General features: G+C 35.4%; 1 long non-coding RNA gene across 1 annotated transcript; it reads right to left on the bottom strand.

The window, feature by feature from the left end:
- Nucleotides 1–1,591: 1,591 nt before the first annotated feature.
- Nucleotides 1,592–2,649, bottom strand: LOC147524696 (uncharacterized). The gene is made up of 5 exons (XR_015197088.1): nucleotides 2,343–2,649; nucleotides 2,149–2,248; nucleotides 1,938–2,029; nucleotides 1,727–1,844; nucleotides 1,592–1,648 (listed from the first exon to the last, which is right to left on the bottom strand). It is a non-coding gene; the product is annotated as an uncharacterized LOC147524696 (long non-coding RNA).
- Between the last annotated feature and the right edge of the window lie 18,480 nt (nucleotides 2,650–21,129).

Genomic DNA, 21,129 nt, shown 5'->3' with positions numbered 1-21,129 from the left:
CCTTTCTCTTGAAGTAGAATACCAAATGTAATTGGATGAACTTACCTTGCGTGCAATCTTTTTCAAAATGACTTCACTAAAATGTGGCATTTGCAAAATGGTGCATCGCTTTTCGGGTTGATCCCCGAGATCCCTTTCTTGCACTAAGAGGAACAAACCGCACAAAAAAGAATGTTAGAGAGACCAGCTATACGCGCGAGTAGGGTTCAACACTATAAAGTATATTGTATATGTGCAACAAACTGTATAAAGAAACTTCTTCCCTGCATCTGACAATACGAAACACTAAGGCCACCATATGGCTGTGAACTTCTATGTAAATTGAGAGGAGGGGCTATTCTTTGGATATAGTAATGGCAGATTGGGGACCAGGGATATCCGGTGTAACTTGCATTTAATTTTGCATAGTTTTGTTGCCTCTTTGTTTCTGTTGTGATGAGATTCCCTCACACCCCTTCAATATTTCTTATCAGTAAAGGCTGATTTTAAGTATTGTGTTAACAAAAGAACCAATTATTGCGAAGAGTACGAATATGCAGTAGTAAATTTGCATTCTGTGACCACTTTGTAAGCAAGGAAGTAAGCAGATATGGATGAATTGCTTGATCTAGTACAAAAGGAAACTGTAGTAACTAGTCCTTCCAAAATAGTACCTGAATGACACTCTGAGAAAGCTCAACAATCCCAATTGTAGGCCTCAGCCATCCATGCCCCGGAGGAGTTCGCGGTACAACTGCCACCTGTTATAAAAATAAATAAACAAATAAAAGGAAAGAAAAATAAGTATTCGTGGTTAATATTTGAACATGGTCATTATACGCAAAAAGCAAAGCCAAGTATTTGGAACCAATTACAGAAGCAACCACACAAATGTTCCTTCTGGCTTTAAATATACAGTCCAAATCATAACCATAAAAGGTGTACCGCCCTACAGCCGGTAATCGGTAAGAAAGCTACTTACGGAAGAGGATGTCATACTACAGTTGTGTTGGAAAAGCCCCTAGCACCACGGGGGTGAAAGTATTTTAGTCCCACATCGTCTAGGTTCCTACAAGACCAGGGTTACAGTCATGGCATCTACTCATTACGGAGCTTTCGAGGAAAACCGCACCTCTCATTATGGGGGAAGGCGGTTAGTGGGACACTAATGGCGGTAGGAGTGGGTTGTCAAGAACAGCCCATAAACATAAGGATGCTACAAAATGATATTGATTGTCAAGCAAAAAAAAAAAAAAAAAACTTGCAACTTTCAACTTCTACCCCTATTCTCAAATCCACATAAAACTAGTAAAACAGCTATTCTGAACACTAAAATTCAGTCATGCTATATTAACTAACCTCTTCAAGAGAAGACTGGGTTTGTGAAGAAGGAGCCGATTCTTTTTTCGAATAAACAAAGAAGATGCCCTAAAGCTACAAACAAAGTCTCCTTTCACCAATCCAATTCGCAACTTTGATCGCACCAAAACATTCAACATAGTAAGCAAACCGCAAAAGTAAACAAAATCAACAAAAGACTATCTACGACGCGTTTAAATCATAACCTGCAAGTATTTAATTAGATAATCGAGGTTCACAATCCGTAGCAAAGAACAAGAAGTCCTTTAATATGGTTCTTTTTCTTCTCTTGACTATTATTTCCCGACTCCTGATAACATTCATAATCAAAAGACCAAGCATGGACTACAAACATACATTAAAAAAAAATGAAGAACAAACAATAAACCTTAGCAATGGCACGAAACGTATCCAAAACTTTAACAACAAATCAACGGAGCAGGCTTAAACATAACCCTCTGAGACGAACGGCTAGCTTTCGCAACAAGTCCCAAATCACCCCATGTCTAAATATACAACAGTAAATAAATAAAAGCAACAAAGTAAAACAATAACAACATAATAACACGGAATAAGTAAAAAGTAACAGAACACATTACCTCTAACTGGCTTTTAATATGAACAACTTCCCTACCATAAGCTTCAGCTAAAGCTTTAATAATACTAGCATCCCCAATCCCCAACTCAATCCCTTGATGTGCCGGGGCAATTTTATTGGCGGATAAATAAACGACAGATATTAAATCTTTAACCATACCAATCCCAAGCTTTAATTGAAAGTACAAAACCGAAAGAAACAAAATAACATACTTGAGATCTGAGAAACTTGTTCAGGAGTAAGTTTAGCAGAAAATCCACTAGCAAAGCAGCCTTATAACTATAAATTATAGCATCTTTCGCAGCTTCTTCACTATTTTAACCAAATAAAACAGCCCATCATCAATTAAACAACCAAAAATGCAAAAACGACAACAAAAGAAACCAACCTTTAAAAAAAAACTGACTTGCCAAGAACAGCGAATATGATAAGTTTCAGATTCTTCTCCTTCAGGCTTTGAACAGTAAGCAATAGAAGGGGCTGTAGGAACTCCGACACCCACCATCAAATTCATACCCACAAAATGAGTAGTATAAATTCCTACTCAGACCTTTTACTTTAAACAATACATCATCTCCTTTCATCCACTTAGAGGAACAATACAAACACCCAAAAATAAATAAATATATATAAATGTAAACCTGCAGCAGGAAGGGCGAGCAGTCCAGAGAGCCATCCGTTGGGCACATTCCTCGACTCTGTTCTTCCATAAAACGAGGGACATAATAAAGTGCTTTTCCCCTGAATGAAGTAGGCATTTGCAAATGCAATCGCTCCCCTCCTTCTACAATAACAATAATCAATTATTATAAATCTTCCCTATGTTATTGAGAAATGTAGATTGAATTGAAAAAATAGTTAAAGAAACAAACCAGCACAGAGAGGTGAAGATTTGGAAGCAGAAATGAAAGATCTAAGGGAATTAGAAACAGATCTGTACATTTGATTTTGAGGAGTGCGTAAATTAGGGATTTTGAAATATGCGGCGGTGAGAGAGAGAGAGAGGAGAGAAAAAAAAGTTATGTTTTATATTTCGATTTTTTTCATTTGCGAAATTTTTAAGTTTTTAATTTGTAACACTTCTCCAACGCTTTTTAAGCGTTAGCAATTAATTCCAGAAATTCACCCAAATAAAGCAACGCTTTACAACATTGCCAACGCTTATTTAACGTTGGAAACTTACTAACGCTAAATAACCGTTGCAAATAAAAAAAAGGGCGTGTTGCAAATATCCTATTATGGTGTAGTGTTTGCGGAGTGCGATTGCATTGACCATATGCAACAAGACCTTAAACCACAATGAATTCCCTAGTAGACGAGTTTAAACTTCGTGAGAGTTTACCAAAGAAGGTACTAACAAACTTTCTCTATTTAGCACAAGGGTCTTGTCTCCTTATTTATTCTCAGAAGTCCATACATTTCATTAGTGGGGAATAAGGGCAAACTCCTTCAAACTTAGGATAACATATGTACAGTAATTAAATCATCTAAAGATAAATGCGCAAACATGAGCAATGATAAACAAAAGTAAAGTTATTTCTGAAACTTATGGAGAGCGTCCTTAAGGTGGGTTAAAACACAAACTCTCTCATAGATTCACTCAAGTTTAGTTCTCTCAAATGCAGCGGGCATTTATATTCCTTATATACACGAATGACTTTCAAAGAAAACTGGGGTCGATTGATCACAATTTCCACTTACTATCACACCATCCTATTCTTACTCGAGCTAGATGTCTTTTATTAGGAATTACAGGGCTAGACTGATTGTTTAGAAAGAAAATGGAAAGGAAAACAACATTTGATAACTTGAGAAATCAGGTCTTCAAAATACTTGTACACTACACCATTTTTCACAATCAGGAATGGTGATAAATTGGGTTTGGAACGGATAAAGTGTGTTCCTAGATAGGAACACTTAAAAGGCATTCCAATATATTAAAATCATTCCCTTTTAATAAAAATAACTGGTTTTTTGGTTTTGGGTGAGACTCGAACACTAGACCAATCTCGACTGCAGGCCTTAAGGACCCAATACTTAACCAACTCGGTGAATTATCTTCTGGTGCTGAAATGAATGATTAAAACGTTAACACTTACAATTAGCGGGAACACTTCAAAATAGTACACAACCGCTCAGCTTCAACTTTTCATTTCATTTTATTTTTTTTTTTTTTTTTTACTAAAACTAGGGTTTCAGATCGCTCCAAATTTTCTCTTGGACGCATCCTCATTTCTCGATCTCACTCTTAACTTGGTCAATCAGGTAATATTTCTATCAATCTCACTCTTAATATTTCAAGCGATCTCACTCTTTATTAATTCGATTAATTTCGAATCAAATTAACTCAAATCATGAATTAATTGTTTCTTCAATTCATAAATCAAAATTGTTTGATTCATTCAAGTTCGCTTCATTGCTAACTTCGGTGTTTCGATGAAATATTTTTTAGCAATTTTTCTATAAGATTGCTCTATAATTTGAATCTGAATCAACTGAGGTGTTTTAATGCTTTTTGAATTGGTTACTTAAAAATATGTCTTTTGTTAATTAATGTGGTGTTAATTGAACTATTTAGTTATTAGCATGTCAACCATTTTTAAACTTTTAAACTTTTATCAAACAAAATATAATATAAGTTTTAGTTCAAACCAAACCAAGTTGTATTTTTTTTATCTTGTCGTCTTTCATAGGAGAGTGGTGTTATTGTCTGTGTTATATTTGGTTATGAATGGAAAATGTGTTTTTAGGACCCAGAAAATGTTCATGGGGGATTCCTTTCTTCTGGCCTGTCTAGGAAAGTTTCCACTGGTATTATGTTACTTATTGTTGTTTGTTTCACATTCTCTTAACTATGTTGATGCTTGTTTAGTTCCTACTTGGAACACCATTTTTCGTGCCTGCGTGTTAAAGGAATATATTTCTAGACTTCAGAACATCTTCATAACTCTAATTATTTAAATACTTATAGGACCAAAGAACATACAATTTTTTGAACAGGTGGATATTTCACACCAAATCCTCCCAAGAAACTTCTTGCTGGGTATAAGATATACTAACACCCAATAGTTATATGTCCAATAGAAGAGTGTGTTGTGTATGATACTGTAATTTTCACAGAACGATCTTCATGAGCTATGGTCTTTTCCAAAGATATTCAATTCTTTCGATTTGTTGGGTGAATGGTTCCAAAAATCAGGTGAACCTGACCAGCAAGAAGTCTGATATTGATGTTGGGAAAGACTTGCCTCTGAAAAGGTGCTGAACCATTTCCTCCTTATACTAGTGGAGATCATCTACTAGTGCAGGTCGGGTCTAGTTTGGTGATGCTAATTGATTTCTCATAGAGTGCTTTTTCTTCTTGCTGATTAACTAGTCAGTTGTAACCATCTTCCTTATACACCTATTTTCAGGTAAAATAAATGGTTCTTCCTTTTAGATAACTAGAGAAGAATCTCATTTTGTTCTTCGATTCCGAATTGTGATTCATTCTTTATCCCTTTGGCTTTGTGACTCCATATGATTTTGATTTTTGGGAGTTCTAACTTTGCTTCTGCTTCTTTTTGCTTTCGTTTATTTTGATATGGACTCCTTTTGATTTTGAACTTTTGGGAGATTCGATTTTTGACTCCTTCGATTTTTTTTGGAGTTTTGGTTTTTGAAGGGTCATTCTTTTCTTTTCTTTCTTTCCGAAGCACTAACTAATATGTTTTTGTACAAGGTCTTCTCTTCTCTTTTTAATGTTCATTCAATTGTCAACTCGTCAGCTGGGTAAGTTTTTTTATTGTGTGTTGTATCGGGTGAGGAATTGATGACAAAAAATAAAAAGGCATTTAGAAGTTTTTTAAGGCTAAAAAAGAGGTAGCTAGAGGAAAAATATATTTTTGGGTTTTTAACGTTTATTTGGCTATATCAATAAAAAAAAGGGCCTAAATGCTCTTATAGGATATGACATGGTGATCAAGCAAATGGACGTGTAGTCTTTTTATCCGGACATCCTTTGTGTCATCACTCAATAATCATTCAGATGAGGTTTTTGGCTAGATTCTTACAGGATATGGACCTTAATTGTTCTAACCTTGGTATCAGAAATTCACTGCTATATGCAATTAAATGCTTATGTATGCCATTCATAAAAAGATGCAGAAACTATTGTACGTATATTAGTCTAAGTTTGAAAACGAATCCTTACTCTATTGCTATAATGAGATTTCTAGAGTATTTATTCATCACAGAAAAAGGAAACAAGACTTTTAGTACTAAACAAAAAAATATTTTTGGTATTTTAGTTTTTTTTAAGAAAGAAAGAAATATACTAATATAAGAATTTCCTAGTTTTTGCAAAATGTTACTATACCACCCCCACATGAAAATATGTTTTGTCCAAGATAAAGAAAGAGATTACCATAGGAACATGAGCAAAAACGACAGTACACCTGAACTCTTTTATTTGTGATGAAAATATACCACCCCTAAACAAGTTTGGAGCATGGGTTGGTTATTAGCTCCCAAATGTGTGTTTTATTACTCGTATTTTGCTACATTACAACCTTTCTTATGCTTAATGAAAAAACAACTTATAGCTTTTACTGCCTTTTTCAGGTTAAGGAGTATTTCAGACCACTTATCATAAAAGCGGCGTCTTAGCACCAAAAGGTGCCTTAATCACGCTTATTATGAAGATTAGTAGCTGCTACGGAAAAGTGCTGAAAAAGTCAAAGTCAACCGGTCAAAGTCCTCAAATTAGAAGACCAAAGATGGAGGCCTTTATTTCAAATTATGAAGACTTTCTCCCTAAACATACCTTGGTCAAGAAGGCACCAAAAAGCAAAATCAAAAGAAAAAGTGAAAGGGGTGAGGTGTCTAGTTTGTATTGGAGAAGGGCAAATCTGTAAATGGCAAAAGTAGGGGTATATAAACAAAAATCAAGGGAGAGATAACTCATCCATTATCTTAGGATCCAAACTATTTGATTTGTTTATATTTATTGTCTTGTTTTTCAATTCATGTTTTTAATTTCTTGTTGTTTTATTTTATTTCAATCAACTTGTACGTTATTTCCTTTTCTTTATTTCAATCAAACTTGTTACTTGCTCTTTGTTTCAATCTTCAATTTTGTTTGCTTGATTTTCTTTTAATGTTTTAATCAATCTTCCTTTCATGTTTTCAAGTCATTTCAATACAACAATCAAAGCTTTCAAGTTTTCATAGCTTAGAACCATTTTAATCCCATAAGAGTCTACATTTCTTCTTCATATCTCCCTCACTCAAACTCTAAATAATTTAAGATGAACCTTAACTTATAATCTAAACTCTTTTGAAGTATACTTACACCATTATTAGAACTTCAAATTCCACCGCCATCATGGATTGAAGGAGTGAGAGTGATTAGTTGAGAATCTAAAAAGGGAGCATCATTCTCATCTCTCTATTTCTATTTTTTTTTCAATTTTTGTCATTTTATTTTATTGTTTCTCTGTACTGATCCACTTTCTTACAAATTAGGCTGTGGAACAAATAACCTAGAGAGGTGTTGATCAAACTGACAAAAACCGACATCAAGCCATCGGCGGCGGTAGGCGACCGCCCAGTCACTTCCAGTAAGGTGTATCCGATTTTTTGGTAGTTCAGTTCATATGTGACAAGAAGTTGTACACCAATCCCGAATTTTGTAATAGAGTAGGAGAAAATAGTGGAACTTGTTTGTAATAGTTAGTGATAAAAAGAAAAATGAAAAAAAAGAAAAAAATTGGTTTTTCATTGATTTCTTATGATGAACATGAGTTAAACTTGGTTTAAGTTTAATACTTACCAATGGATTAGAGTTTTAATTGACTTGAGAAGTTCAAGTGTGTGAGGCAAGTGGTGGATCATAGCTCACACAGTTTGAATCAATTTTGTAATCAACACTCTAAGTCCATTTGACTATAGTTAATCTAGGTGATTAATATAAAACTAGTTAATTAGATTAGTGTAATCTTAGTTTAGTTTTAAGTTTGAGCCCTTGAAGGCAAAGTTGTATAAATTGTCAAAAACCCAACTTGTGGGCTTTTTAAGTGGGCCTTTATCGTAACTTAAAACAGGGTAAAGTTGGAAAGGTTGGGCCTGATTCTCAGATCAATCACCAACCGACGTCGCCTTCTCCTTAACCAACGTGTAAGCACGACTTGAGAGGTAAATTCTAAACCTCCTTGAAACCCAAGTAAGAGGATACTTGTGTGTTCAAGCATGCTTACGTAATTGTTTGAAATTTACTTTCCGCACTGCAATTTACATTCGCACATAAGGCTAAACCCGAGCCATAACAACCATTGGGAAGTCATTACCCAATGTAGGTAAATTAGACGTTGTTTGATTCTTGAAAGCCCTAGAAAAAAAAAAATTAATTAAAATCAATCAACTAGAGCCCAAGTAGTCATGCTCTTCCAGAAAAGGACAAAATTAAATATAGCTACTAGGATTTAGAGTAATAAATTACCAGATTCCAGTGGACCAACTACTTTCCTCGCTCCCCTCCCCCAGATTCATCGTGAGTGAAGATTCTTGGTAGCACACCACTTGGTGAAGTGACTGCCTACTCTTCTGAGACGTGTAGTAGAGCCATCCTAGTCTCGCGCCCAACTATTCCTTTGAACAGGGCATAGTAAAATTATTGACCAAAGCAAAGTTTTCAAAAATCCAAAAAAAATGAATTTCTACTATTTGTGCATCATCATCATTGATTGAGCAGTCATGTCTTATCAATATGCATCACAACCATCATGGAATTACAAAGCAAACCCAGAACCTTGTTCTTTTTGTGGTAGTCTTTATCACTAGTTATCCCATTGTCCATAATATTCCGAATTCGAGTATACTACGGGAAATCCTTACGTTTACGAACCTTAATTTTCAAACCTTCCTAGTACCCCATACACTCAAGAGTTTTGTCACAGCCCGAATTTCTAAACAATTAAAAAAAATGAATATTTGAAATATAAATATCTCAAACATCACTTGGTTCAATTGTCTAAAAACCCAGGCTATGACGGGGTGGATACAACACATGTCAAAACCTAAAACCCACATCATAAAGAATCTTAACAACAAAAATAATCTCCAAAATTCTCTTTATTACTTTATAAAAAAATCTATCTTTCGTCCCAATAAAACATCAAACCACTCTAAGAATAACAGGTCTTCAACATCGTATTTTTCATGTCATATGAAAAGAAAACTACATTATTACATACTTCCAAAAGATCAGACCTAATAAAATAACCTCCCGGACTGCTCCAGGCAAGAATCCAAATCACACGCTGCGGTTCCACTGCCTTCCACCTATGTTCCCAAGAACACACCCACGTTGCCAAAACAAAGCAAACATGGGTAAGCAAAATGGAATTTGCTGGTATGAGTAGACTAACCACATATAAACATTATCATACTTTAATTATCCAAACAATCACTTTATATTTTCCCATTACTGAATCATTCCCGGCTTGGAAGGCGAAGTAGTTAGTCATTTCAATTTCAAAGCATAGTTTCTTCCCAAGCAAAACTTCTTTTAGATTAACTCATTCTAATAACTCGTTTTAATATCTAAATCATTGAATTAAAACTTACCGATATCTACTGCTGTATAAGGGTAGGACCGCGTCCCTGCACAAAATGTTATTAAGTCTTACCCTCCTGCAAAAGAAAGTTAGAACTTCTATATAACATATGTAGATATTATATTAGGTATTCAAAAGTAACCCAAACACTAGCATAATCAAAGAATACAACTAACCCGCAAGGCGTATACTTTAGTTCCTCTTTAGGGCAGTCCAAACAATCTGGTCATTCATGGCACATTCAATGAATACCCATATATAACGCTAACGGGCCATTTATGGCACATTCAATAAATGCCCACCTAACATATGACATCAATAGTCATAAAACTCAATTCCAAAACTTGAGGCATGGAGAGTTCTAAAAGAGTGCGGTAAATTTGTTTACGCATTATTAAACTTTATTGCATATATTATTTCAGAGAACGAAAGAGTATCTTGATTCATGTATTTTTTGTTACGCGTTATTAATATACCGATGTCTAAGTGTCATAACGTTGCATATCATAAAAACTGAAATATCACATAGTAGTTAATACACATACACACGTATATATAAAGGTCTTAGCCTAAAACCAAGCATGCTAATAGCCCTAGACCTATCCTAATAACCCAAATCTCCAAGTTAAAAGGTCAAATTGGGTCAACTGGTCAAAAGTCAACTCTGGTCAAAGTCAACTCTAGTCAAAGTCAAAGTCGACCAAGGGTCAACAACAGTCAACTAGTCCCAAACTCTTCTAACCCAAAAGCCCAAAGTCTAAGGCCCAAAGTCTAAAACAAAAATCCAAATTTGAAAATCTAAAAAAAAAACCCATAAGCCTACCCACGATTGGGCCCAAGCCCAAATCGAGATTTACTGTTCATCTTCCTTCCTCACCAAAACCTCCACCAGCTCTAGCCACCACCAGCCATCACTCAAGATGAGTTATCACTCAAGATGAGTTGGTTCTACCCAACCCACACTAGAAATGGTTTGGCCCAAGCCCAACAGACGAGGAAAACGGTGTTTATCTTCTTCCCCTCACAGCGCCTCCACCACCACAGCCACCACCGGCCATCACTCGCCACCCAATTTGAACCCAGCGGTTGGGTTCCTTGAGGAAACCCCTAAACACCAATACCCACAATTCGTGATTTTAGTATACTGGGAAAAACTCGACTGGACGCCATTGATTCGTCTTCAAGCTCCCAACAGCCGCCCCCTCACTCTACATCACCCAAACAATCCTCAATAACCCATAACCAACCAACAATCAACACATTAAATGTAATAAAAACTTAAGCAGTATGCATGGACGATTTCTAAGAGGCTGGCGCTTCCATTGAAATCACAACCAAACCTTATTCAATCACACCACAACCATCAAAGTTCAACTACAACAGAATAGTTCAACCAAAACAAAAATAGGACGATTTTTGGGCTCGCGCCGCCATTATCGGGCCCAATAAGCTCCGACAGTTAAATTCCACTTTCCGAGTTTCAACAAAGTTTAACCAGAGTTTAACCAGCTTTAATAACGACAGTTTAACAAGTTTTCACATCAACAGGACGAATAATAATGACAGAAAGAGCAGAAACCATGAGTGGAATCTTTGAACAGTAAAGTTAGACGTGAATAGAAAAACTAATCTACTCACCTGTAGCGCTCTCCGATTATCAGTTAGCTAACAGAAGAACTCTTCCTTTTCTTCTTTTAGTAAAATCCCGTTTTTCTATATAAAACTCTCTCTGTGTTTTTCCCCAAAAACTCTACGTGAGAAAACTCACCGAAAAACAAGGACAACACTTATCTATTTACCTACGGGCTTTTATCCGTAACTGTTGGATATCCTATATCTGTTTTATCTATTTTTTTATTATTATTATTAGGAAAATAAAAGAATAAAAACAAGGGGTGTTATAAGTTTTCTAATCATGCCGGTAATACATGGAGTTCTACCACAAATAGTCAACCACCATTCATATCAAATTCATATTCCACCCCACCATCCATCACATACCAACTCTACCAGGAAATGGCCAAGCAAACAATACTAACTCAGCAAATAGCAACTACCTTATGTTTTTTCCAATCCAATTCAAAAGAGTCCACATATGAGACTAATATCCTTCCACCCAGCCCAGAACCCATCCAACAAGAGAAACAAGGTGTTACTATAACAACACCCATTGCTAAAGCCCATCTTGATATTAATGACCAATTAAAATCCCATCAACATCCACTTGACTATCGTGTGAATTCCAGATCTTATGACGATGACTATCTGCCTAAAGTCACAGTTTCCCTCACATGCCTTAACGCATCATCACCCATAAATGAGAAAACTCTAGCAAAAGAAACTCAAGAGCATGTATTGGACTCAACACATTTGGAAAATGACATTGAGAAAATTTATGAAGATCTAGGCAGAGAGGATAAAGAAAATGAAGTGCTTGGAAAAGAAGGAGTAAATACTATGGTGGAAAATGGATTTCAATTTAGTTTGGTTGTTAAAGACTTATCAATGGAACAAATTTGTGACATCCTTACTATTGCAGATATGAACCACAATCTTGTGGAAAAACCAAAACTAGATGAAGAATTCTCTGAGTCCTTGAGATCATGTGAAGAACCACCACCCAACCATCACCATCCCAATTTAACACCTCTTGAAATCTAACCTCCATTCATAAAAAATCCACCCATTTTTGAGGACTGCACCACTAAACCATTTCAAAGAAACCTTAAATTTGCACTTAAGCTAATTGTCTTTGAGATCCTTTATAATTTTCTAAACCTTCCCAATAAAGAGACTTTGCCCAATATACATACTCATGAGCCTATCATTCCAGTCGATGAGAACCCCGCTTTGAGTGAAGTGCCAGAAAAAGAGGAAACAAAATCTATGGTGGAATGTGGATCCCAATCTAGCATGGTCGTTGTGGACTTAACGATGGACGAAATCGATGATTTTTTTAAACATTCCAACACTGATTTTGTAGATACACCTAAGATAGATTAAGAGTTCTTGGAGTTCTTGAAAGCATGCGATGATGAACTCATCATTCAAGTGGTTTAGAAGCCTAGTATATCATATTCCACATCATCTGAGCTTCCTGAAGAACATCCACTACCAACCTCACACTCTTTTGGACAATTCAAACATGACGGGTTATTATATAAGTTCCATGATGGGTTGCATAAACTTTCTCTATCATTCTGTATCTTACACTCCAAATGCATCATTTCATCTTGTTTGGGGGTGTATGCTTTTACATGTTTTTCTATAAAGATCCCCAACTATTTAGATTATTAGTATATAGCTAATAACATATCATCTATCATATGCATATAGTCTTAGGGAATCTGACTTAAAACGACCCCACATATAGTCTTGACTATAAAAGACACATCGTATTTTCACGATGCATTCCATGGGAGTGCATCCTTAAGGTAACCGGACCACTCCACTTAGAGTGTGTGGTTGTAAGTGCCGGAACCTTAGTCCACGTATATCTCGCATATTCTTTATAAAACACTTTTTACCCATTGTTTGAGTAAGTGTGATCCTATGGAGCGAGTATACAATTTTCATTTCTTTATTTTACATTTCTTTTTCAAAATAGTTGTTTTTCTCCATTCTTATAATAGAAGGTTTTCAATACATCAATAGTTATATGATTTTTCAAAAACGGGCAATGGATTCCATATAGACCAACCCTTAGAAGTACGCAATCTCCATTCTTCTAAGGGCGGTTTGAAGATTAATTATATGTTACTAAGGGTCACCTATATCACCATGCACTTTCTGTCTCATCTTAAACCATAAAGATATCAATTGTCCCTTGTTCACCAACATATCATCACGTCAACCATCAAATACATTTAGACAAGGACAAAGTATCTATAACAATCAGAACAGAGCATTGGTTCCACCCCATTTTAACTAAAACTACCAAAATCCACCAAAGAGACCTAGTTCCGCCATCCACTAGTGTCCAATCATAAACCATTCTATTACATCTTGCACAGTAAACCCCAACACATATAACTGAAGCCACAGCCTGACTGGATCCGACACAAAAGTTGCCTGAGATTACCTATTATGATTTGTTTTCAAAAGCTTAGCATTTAGAATCACAACTTCTTGAGTACGAGTATCTTAAAACATCTCTCCATAATTTTCAAAACTAGAGGATATAAAAATGAAAATTATACTCCCCCGTAATAATCAAAATGATACCGGATCAATGTATAATTTTATCTTCTTGTCAAAACATCTACATGGTTAGAGTTACCTTTAGATTGAGAAAAACATTTTCTAAAAAAAAAAAAAAAAAACACACACACACACACACACACACACACACATTTCATATGTGTTTGTATAGATAGTTGTTGTTTACATACTTTTTAGTATAATCATAATCATGCATGCATGTTAGATTCTTTTGAATTTCATATATGTTTTAAAAAAAAAAAAAAAAAAAATAAAACCCAAAAAGATTTCATAGTAGAATAAATATCCCTAGTATAATAAACCATGTATTTCTCGTTCTATATCATATCAAACAACCTACGCCCCAAACTTATTTGGGGGGTGGCGTATTTTCATCATGAAGAATAAAATATAGGCGTATCACCATATTTTCTTATGTTTCTATGGTAATCTCTTTTCTTATCTCTTCATACTTTGAGGACAAACATAGTTCTATATGGTATAGTAACATTTTGCAAAAACTAGGCATTTTCTATATAGTATATATAATAGTATAATTCTTCCTTTCTAAAAATATTTTTGAAAAAGACCAAAAATATTTTTTCGTTTAGTATTAAAAAGTCTTGTTTCCTTTTTCTATGATGAATAAAAAGTTTAGAAGTCTCCTTTTAGCAATAGAGTAAGGACTCGCTCTTCGTACTTAGGCTAATATACGTACAATAGTTTCTACATCTTTTCATGAATGGTATGCATTAGCATTTGTGTATATATAACAATAAGTTTTCAAAGCCAAGGTTAGAACAATTAAGTTCCATAATATATCCTGTGAGAATCTAGCCAAAAGCCTCATCTGAATGATTATTGAGTGATGATAAGAGCCCAAAACTATAGTTTAACCCTTTTAACAGTATCGCTTTTGACCAATTATGTGATTAATAAGTAAGAGTTAGTACTGCTATCATGTTCTTATGTATTTCAGGCATTTGAGTCGAATATGTGCAGAAATGCGCCCCTTTTGCGAGATAAAGGAGCAAGGGTTGGTTGCTAAGAAGTTCTGTGATTAAAGACCAAGATTCAAGTAGAAAAAGCCTTTTTAAAGCCCGGTCAAAGCTGAAAAGTGAAAGTTAACGCGGGTAGAAACAACGCACAAAAGTCAACAGAACTTCTGAAGGCCGTATCTTTGGACTCAGACCTCGAAATTGGGCCTACCTTATGTCAAAACGACCAGCTCGGAAAGAGCTTTCAAATGATCCAAGCCTTGACCCAATAAAAGGAGTAAAAATGGGCGAAAAGTCTGTGGAAGTCAAATCCAACTGAAAAAGCATCTGTGGACTAAAGAAATTGGGTTTTGGGCTCAATTTTCTGGCCCAAAACATGGCTCCTCAGCCCATGCACGAAAAAGTGGATCTGGTCTCCTCCATTTGTATGGAGAAGACTTACCTCTTAAGATAGTTAGATCTAGATTAGAAAATTAGGTTAGACTCCATTAATTAGTTAGAATAGCTTGTTTTAGATCTAGTTTTTTATATTCAATTAATTAGTTAGAATAGCTTGTTTTAGATCTAGTTTTTTATATTCAATTAATTAGTTTTAGAATTCAAGTAATTAGTTATATTACCTTGTTTTAATTTAGATTTAGTTTTGTAGCCTCCATTAGAACTATTTAATAAAAGCTTTATTATTATTCAATTCAATTGCTTCTCTTTCTATTATGTATTCTTTTCATTATTTTGTTCATGATAGTCCCATGAATCAAAGCTAAACTTCCATTAGAGGGAGTTGAATGAAGCTTTGAGAGGAATTGATTTGTTAGTATAGATTTGTTATTTAGGATTTTAAGTTTATGTTTTTCTTGACTTAGAGATAAGAAGAGTTTAACCTAAACTAGAGAATAGTGAGTTTGCCATGAGAATGGGAGCAAGCTTTCTCTCATGCTAATTATTTTATGACTAGAGATAGTATAAAGTAATTAAGGATCATTAAAGGTCTAGTCTTTATATTTTAATCTTGTGTGATAATATCTAGACTAAGGTTTTATATACAAATCTATGCTAGCATGTTAAGAACTTAAAAAGTGGATTTCAATCTCTCTAGCTTTCTCCATATTTGATTAATCTATATTTTTATTAGTTTAGTTAATTTAGAGTTATTTGAATCCATAGTATAATCGTAGAATAGAAATTTCACATCACACATTACTCTCACCATTGTTCTTTGTGTTTGATTAATTGAATTCTATGAAGTCTAGATAGATTAAGAGTGGAACGATTCCATACTCTATATATTGAATGAATATACACTTGAGAGTAGAAAATAAATAATTGATACCATAAGAATGAGGTTAGAGTAATCTAGTTTAGTTTTTACGGGTTGTCAAATGGCGCCGCTGCCATCTTAGTCTCGTTCAAGACAAGAATATAATTGCTTGAATTCAAGGGGCAATCCGCCATTCTCTACCCACCCACCCTTTTCATTTTTCTTTCTTTTTTCTCATATTTTCGTTACTGTTCACTGTTTTAAGCACAGAGCGCACCCGCCCTCCCTTGTGTCTGCAGAATCACATGGAAGAATACTGCAGTAAAGGTATTTTTAAATTTCTGAAAATTATGAAAATTTTCAGGTATAGTATTTAAGGTGTTATTGATTTACTGGAATATTTTCAGAATTTTCCTAGTCGTTTTACCTAGTGAACTAATACGATATTTACAGTGCTGTATTTCAGTTTTTAAACCGTAAGTTCTTGAAAAACAGACGAGTAAGGTTACTTAGGAAGTTCCAAAAATTCTAAACATTTTACAGGAGTATCTATCCTAAGTCAGAAGTTTTTAGTACAAATTTGATGAGTTTTTTATTTGTTTTGACCCCCTAACTAGTGGAGTGTTTCCAGTGTGTTTCTACAGTTTTGCAAACACTTAATTTATGGAATAACAGCCGATAAGGAAGGTTTGTAGAACTCCAATTTCTCTAAAATTTTTATAGGAATCCCATGATCTGTTAGGAGTCTCCAGTAAATTTTGGTGATTTTTGTCATTTGTTTGATTAGTTAACCATTCAGTTGTTTGTATTATGTTTGAAAACTGTTTCACAAACTTTGAAGGGAAGTAAAAGGACATTCATAGCTCCAATTGATCTAAAATTTTACAGGCTATCTGATAGACGTCTTAGCAAACTATTGTGAAATTTTCAAATTTTTTGGAGCACGCCCTGCACCCTAGATAGCCTATTTCCAAAGCCGGCCCCACCAACCCTTTGGACATTGTGTCAAAAGCACGTAGCGACACGCACCCCTAGATAGCCTATTTTCAAAGCGCCGCCAGGCCAACCGCTGGACATTGTGTAAAACACGAGTGCGACCCGTGCCCTACCATAGCAAATTATGAGTGCGCCTAGCTGAAGCACCTGGAACTTGAGTTAGACAGGAGCGCGACCCGCGCCCTACCAAGGCCATTTTTAAGCGCGACCCGTTCCCTTTTCTGGAGCAGCCCGATTTTCACATGTCAGTCCAAATTTTCATTTCTTCAAGTTATTCAGTGTTTCTAACATCATACAAATACTGAGATCGCGATATACAAGATGATATTCAAACGTGTAGCAAGGAGGCATTCATGTACTCCTTCTTCCACTCCTCTCCTCTTCTGTCAGAGGAGTTTTAATTCTAGTATAATCAGGCTTGTTTTTCGTAGAGATAAATACCACACGCCTATCTAGAATTTCACACACTACACCTGCATCAATGGCTAAAGAACAAGAGACTCCTCTCTCTGATTTTTATAAATCCCTAAACGATGGTCCTAAGTCGTGCATCGTTCTTGCAGACCTAGTGGGGGATTTTCGAATTCCCCTTAATATATTTAACTTGTTACCAGTTTTTCATGGTTTTGACCACGAGAAGCCTTACCAGCATATGCGTAAGATAGAGCAAGTTCTCACTACATTCCATCATCCTAGCGTAAGTCCAGATCAAGTTAAACTTAGGGTGTTTCCTTTCACCCTAGCCGACAAGGAGGCGTCTTGGTTAACTGCCCAAACGCCAAACTCTGTGGACTCATGGGCTCAACTTGTTCAATTATTCATGGAACAGTTTTACCCACCACTAAAGACAGATGAAATGCAATTCATTTCTTCCGCCAGAATCCTCATGAATCCTTTTCAGAGGCCTAGAATCGTTTCACTATCTTCTCATTGAATGCCCGCATCATAATCTTACGAAAGACACACTTGTTCGTGCTTTCTTTAAGAGGCTTTCATATCCTCATAAGGAGATTCTAGATATCATGACTGGGGGTAGTTTTCTTAGTAAAGGAGCCTTGGAGGCTTATACATTCTTAGAAGGTCAATCTAAGAGGAACAACAATTAGGGAGGTAATGACTCTTCCCGCTCCACTCCTTCTTCTTTTGAGGTTAAACCTGATTCCGAGCTTAAAACTCTTATCGATCCCCTCACTAAAAAGGTAGATGCCATCTCTGTTCAATAACAAACCACTCCAGTCATGAATATTAAATCTATTCGTTGTAATGTTTGTTTTAGTCTTGAGCATTCCGACTTCTATTGTCCTCTTGTAAACCACCACCACAACCATCAAATTTCAACCAATTAACTCAACATCAAGGACAAGGAAACTTAGGTAATCAGAATAAAGGTTTAGTACCCATGACCCAGAACTATCAACATCAAGCCATGAACGCTCAACAAGCCTTAATTCCAGTTCAACCATCTACAAATGAAATAGTAGTGACCTTGTTAGAGAAACAAAATCAAATTATGCAGCAAAACTCAAACTTGATGAAGGATCAGCATGATCAAAACTCTAATATGATAAAACAAATAATGCAAATGATGCAGTCTTTGTGCCAAAAGGTTATTGACATGTCTCCTAACCAAAATAATAACCAAACCGGCGTGTTTCAAAGTAAAGCAGTGCCTAATCCTAAGTCAACAAACGCCGCCTTTGAAATAAATTGTAACGCCCGTATTTAAAATACGTATTTATTTATTAATTAATTAATTAATTTATTTATTTAAAATTTGCTGGATTGGATTTGGGATATGTGGACCTGATTTCTGGGCCCGAGTCTATGTTGGGCTTAGGTTTCAAACCCGAGTATATATTCATATTTTTTTTAGAGAATAGGGTTTTGGAGATAAAAATAAAATAAAAATGGAGGCGGAGATAAAAGCTTGAATTGTGATAAATTATAAAATTGAATAGTTTATCTACGAAATGAACGATGAACTCAAAACGTAAGTAAAACTAAAACTATCTTATGAGCCTATATGTTTATCAAAGATTCTACTCTCAATCCTATGAGATATAGTGGAGTAGGAAGTTCGTTCCACTCCTAGGGCTCTAGCATGGAATGTTTTCTAGTCTAATTAGTCGGTCTTAAGTCTAATGAGAGTTTTACGAAGGGTGTTATACTACGATACCTATATGAATTTGATTATGTTGAATTTAACTACGAATGCTATGGAAATATGATTGTTTTTGAATCTAGATAAGGATTAGAGGGGAATTGAATCCACCTCGAATCCAACTTAATAACCTAGCATAGATTCTTGTATCTCGATTCTTACGTTCTTACGGCAAGAAATTCGAGTTCTAATCCCTAGTGTTCATGGCATTTCTACCGAATACGAAACTAACTATATATGAGGTCGCCCATCCACTCTCATGGCTTAATCGCGACCTTCTAGATTGGAATAGATTCAACAATGCTTCTACACTATACCACTAAGTTTTCATCAAGGCTTCATCAACCCCTCTAATGGAGGTTTTAGCCTTGAGTCATCAAACCATCATTTCCCATTGAATTATAACTACACATCATATTAAAATTTTAACTTAACTAAATTAACTAACAATGTTTCAATCTACTTAAACTACGAAATGATAATTAACAAGAATTAAAACTAGATCTATAAATCGAGATGACAAAAATCGAAATTGACAAAATAACTATTTTATTTATCTAATCAATCAAGAACAATGATTCAAAGACTTAATCTAAAACAAGAATTGAAGATGGAACTAAAACTTAATTAATCTACTGAAAACTAGATCTAGAATTATCTATATTGTTTTAGGTCTAACTAGCTACCATTAACCAAGAGCTAAGCTTTTGTTTTTATATTTTTAGATCCAAAAATCGTTCATGGGCTTGGAGCCATGTTTTGGGCCAGAGAATCAGGCCCAAAACCCAATTATTTTAGTCCAAAAAGGCCTCTTCAGCTGCAGTTGGCTTCAACAGATTTTTCGTCCACTTCTGCTCTTCTAATTGGGTCAGGGCTTGGACCATTGGAAAGCTCTTTCCAATCCGGTCGTTTTGACATAAGGTAGGCCCCATTCCGAGGTCTGAGTCCAAAGATACGCCCGAAAGTTCTCGACTTGTGTCGCTTTTTTTCGCCCAAGCGTCGACTTTTCAGCTTTTGGCCGGGCTTTAGAAAGGCTTTGTCTTCTTGAATCTTGGCCTTTAGTCACGGAACTCCTTAGTAACCGACCTTTGCTCCTTTATCTCGCTAAAAGTGGCACATTTTGCACATAATGGACTTTGAAGCCTGAAATGCATAAAAACACGTAATCGAGTGTTAACTCTTAATTATTACTTACATAATTGGTCTAAAAGTATGATCATTACGGGGTTAAAACTACAGTTTTGGGCTCTTATCAAACCATCCCCAAACAGCATTTTGCTTGTCCTCAAGCAAAGATGAGAAATTAGAATAAGTGACCAAAATGGAGTTCTAACTACTCTCGCTTTTATTTGAGTGTGATTGCATTGACCATATGCAACAAGGCCTTAAACCACTAGGAATTCCCTAGTGGACGAGTTATAGCCTCGTGAGAGTTTTCCAGTGAAGGTACTCACAAACTTCATCTATACTACAACGACTAAGAAATAAAACTATTGTTTCCTTATCCATGCTCTAAATTATCTATACATCTCACTAGCTATGAACAAGAATAACCAAGTCAAAACCCTAAGCTAATATATGCATAATAATCAATCATCTACAATAAACATATATACAATGAGTACTACTATGAAATGCAATATCAGGTCCATTTCTGAAACTCGGAATAGCGTCCTTAAGTAGGTTCTCACAATAATAGTCAAGATACAACACTCTGATTTTTCCACTCAAGTTTCGCTACTCTAGTGCGCAGTGGGCACACTTTACCTTACAATCTCAATGACACACAAGGAAGCCGGAGTCGATCAAACACATCTGCCACTTACTATCACACTAACCTATTCCTAATTGAGCTAGAGGTCTTTATTAGGTGTTTCGGGGATTAGGAGATGGTTTAAGAAGGAAGGAAATGGATATTCAAAACGGACAAGTCTGAGATAAAAGATTCTTCATATTATGTAACTAGAGAAAACCTTGTTATTTAC

Source organism: Coptis chinensis, chromosome 1 (assembly GCF_015680905.1).
Source record: "Coptis chinensis isolate HL-2020 chromosome 1, ASM1568090v1, whole genome shotgun sequence".
Lineage (NCBI taxonomy): Eukaryota > Viridiplantae > Streptophyta > Magnoliopsida > Ranunculales > Ranunculaceae > Coptis > Coptis chinensis.
Note: the sequence above shows the minus strand (reverse complement) of the source record. Positions and strands in the feature narration are given on the sequence as shown.